The following is a 4074-nucleotide window of genomic DNA, read 5'->3' on the forward strand; positions in this document are numbered from 1 at the left end:
AGTGCTAGATTACCCTATAGATTACCCAATACGTCAAACTATGCTATGGTGTGGGGTCTCCGATAATAATCTTTCCAAGATTTAAAAACCGTATTTTTTTATTTGATTACTTTTTAAATATTATATAGAATGTGAACCAATCAATAAATGCACAAAATGGAATTTTAATACTAATATTTATTATTATAATACGTTATTGTATTTAATTAAATGGAGGATATTTCATGTATTATTTTTTTTTAAATACTCCAATTACAATTTATTTAAAAATACCAGTTATTTTAGTGTTTCAGTTGACTTAACTCTTGATATTGCTCGCACCCACCGAGGGTGTGGCTATTCCTGTCACACCAACTAAGGTGTTCAATACAATTCTCCTAAGTGCGAAAAGCCAGTTTAAATGGGGCCAGTCAAACAATTCTCAACATTTTTAGTTATGAAAAAATGTGCGGTCGTGGCGCAGTGGTTAGAGCGCTTCCTTTATAAGCAGGGGATCCAGGTTCGAAACGAGCTCTGGACTATTTTCGCGTCACGGTAAGTGTGAACTTCCTGCTTAAATGCACTTCCGAGGTGCTCTGTGACAAGAGCATTAGGTCTTCTTGGGGCGCCTAAAAAAAAATAAAAAATAAAAATCACATCGGCGCATATGCAGAGCAGGTTTTGCAGGTTTTGCATTGCAGAGCAGGTTTTAAAATTTCAAGGCGAGGTTTGTCAATTAGACTTGCAAAGCTAAGTCTTATGATAATTCCACAAAGATGTTTGCAGTATACCAAGGTATGCAAGCGATGCACCGCTGGCATGACTTAAAACAACACACTGGAAAAGAAAAAGTAATTAAATCATTACATATATTCAAATCATTAATAAATGTAGTTCTCAATTTCGTTAATGTAACATTGACAGCAAAAAATTTCTGAAGTTGTTATTAAAAACAATGTAAAATCAATCTTGCCAGGTATTAATTGTGCGGTTGTTAAAACGTGAATTCACAAAAAAACCAATGGGCTTGGCGTTTATTGAATCAGATATTCTTTGCGAGATTAACTTTAATGATATCTTAAACAACTTTTTCAATAAAAGATAATGAAAAAGTATTGGGCACATAAGGGGGTTGATTTTATAATCTGTGACATCCTTTATAAGTTATTGTAATCATCGTAATTATAAATACACAGAAAGATAAAATGTTTGAAAAGTAATATGAAATTTATTTGAAAAAATATTAAACACCAGATCTCAAAACTTTTTTATTAAACACCAGATCTCAAAACTTTTTTATTAAACACCAGTTCTCAAAACTTTTTTATTAAACACCAGATCTCAAAACTTTTTTATTAAACACCAGATCTCAAAACTTTTTATAATTAACCTAAAAAGGCTTATGTGAGTTGGTGAATATTTACAGTTATGAATGTCTAATTTAATAATTTTTTAATGTAAAAATGGGGCTCTAATGGTTTTAGAGCCCGAGGTCGTAGTTTTATTTAATCCAATAATGGGTTAAAATTATTGGGTTGATTTAAAACTAACAAGAAGGAATGAGGTTTGATTTAAATTAATGAGATAATATGAGGGACTTTTAGTAAATAGTCTGTTTTAAACGTATTTAATTAGTTTTTGGAAATTAGTGTTATTGGAAATCAACTTAGAAAAAAAAAAGAACAAAAATTTACACAAATTTCTTGACGACGAAAAATTTTGTTGCAACGACGGAAAAAAAAAAAGTTTTGCTGCTGTTGTTGTTAAATAGTAATGCAAAATGCTGTAGCGACGTCGAGAATGAAGTAATGCCGACCATAAAATTTAAATTTCACTTTAACAGCCGTTAACAAATGTTTCTTTGGTCTTAAATTTTTTTTATCTAGTCTAGCTTTGATTAAGTTAACTTTCTTTGCAGATTTTTCTCGTTGTTCATACTAATGAGTTAAGACCCTGCTCGCAAAAAAATTATATTTTTTAATTTAATTATTTTTTGCAAATTTCCTTTCATATTTCAGTGAACTATCTCTTTATCACCAAACTACCTCAAAATTTCCTTTCTCCATGGTCATATGGAAAAGGTTTCAAACTTTTGTATTAAAATATTATTAAAGGTTTAAAACTTTTATTTATCATATAATTAAATTTTTAAATATATATGTCATATATGCCATATAAAAAACATATATGTATATGAAATGTATAAAAAAAACTATATGAAAGCTAAAACTTTATATCTAAAAACTATAAAGCATTAGAAACACCTTAGACGATTTCAACACTTTTGTTTTATTTTTACAAGCAGAGCCTCGTTTCAAGGAATGTTTTATGAAAAGGTTTATTTATAATTATATTGAAAAGCAATATTTTAAATTGAGTCTTATTTTATAATTATAAAAAATATATATAATAAAATATTAAAAAAAAAAAAAAATGTTTGATACTTAAAAAATTTTGAAAACAATTACCATTTTTTAAGGATTAAATTTTAAACAAAAACAATCATGTAAAATTTATCAAGTTCATTATGAGAAATTCTAACGTTGCAATAAGTTGTAATTTGTAAACTTATGTGTCATTGCGCGAGATTTTACAAAGCACATCAATAACCGGTTTCAGAATCTTATTAATATTGTTTGTAACTTTTTAAGGTTTTTAATTTTTATTAAATTAAATTTTTATAGATTGTAATTTAAATTAAGTAAATTAAATAGTCGGGAAAACTTCAACAAGATTTTATAGTGATTTTATTAAAAGCAAACTTAAGTTAAAAATAACCTGAAATTAATTTATTCTTTATATTGAAGTTAATTAAAAAAACATTTTCTCTGAAAATCTACCTCCAAAGATTCTCACAAATAAAAAACAGTTTAATGATTATAAAAAAGAGTTTAATGAGTTACATTCTAAACTTGTTTCTAAAGTTCAACCTACAAACTATTTATTTTCAACATTCATTCATTTTCAACATTCATTCATTTTCAACATTCATTCATTTTCAACATTCATTCATTTTAAAGTTACATCGAGGACTCTCATTACTCTCAAGTTCTCTCAAAGAACTAGAATACGAAGAACTTAAATCTGCAATTAAAACATTAAAAATTAACAAAGGTCCAGGTACCGATGATATCCCCCAAGATTCGATTCTTGTTCTCCTTTTGTTCCTGATTTATATAAACGACCTTTCAAAAGTTTCTAGCAAACTTGAACTCATGTTTGCAGAGCATAAAAATTTATTTTAATATTCGACTAACATCAAGGATCTGTATCATAATGTAAACACAGAACTCTAAATATTAAATATATGGTTTAAAACAAATAAGTTATCCCTAAACATTGAAATAACAAAATACTCTTTATTTTATACAAACCAGCAAAGAAATACACTACCAAAAATTCCACCCTTCTAAAAATAGAAAATATAATCATTGAGAGAACTCATAGAACTAAATTTTTAGGAGTTATAGTTAATAAAAATATATTTTGGAAAGCTCACATAAATGCTTTAAACAGTACAATATCAAAAAACATTACAAGACAAGACTTAAGTTGTCGCAAAGTAATTTAAAACTTATATATTTTTCTTTTATACATAGCTACCTCATATATGCGAATATAGCTTGGGCGAGTACGCATGTAACCAAACTAAAAGTTTTATATTGACGTCAGAAACAGCTATAAGACTAATCTACCATAAAGACAAATTTACACACGCTGAACCTCTATTTAAAGAAATGAATGTGCCTAATATTTATCAAATTAACATTTACCAAAATATATTGTTTATGCTAAAACTTAAATTAGGTCAATTTAGTACCATATTATTTGTAAATGTTATATGTACGGCGAAATATAAGAAAAAAAAAGTTATTTGCTTAAATGGGAAAAAAGAAATCTTTTTGTTAGACCACGGATTCCATTATGCCTAGCTAAAAAGCTGTTAAAATTAAACCGTTTTTATTTTGTATTAGAGACAAACTTGTCTACATTGTTAATTATAGTTGATTATTAACTACCATTAATATAAAAGTCATTAAAAATGGTAAAAATATTCAATTGAATCTCCTAACTGATCAAGAAAAAACACGTAAC

Source organism: Hydra vulgaris, chromosome 01 (assembly GCF_038396675.1).
Source record: "Hydra vulgaris chromosome 01, alternate assembly HydraT2T_AEP".
NCBI classification, from domain to species: domain Eukaryota; kingdom Metazoa; phylum Cnidaria; class Hydrozoa; order Anthoathecata; family Hydridae; genus Hydra; species Hydra vulgaris.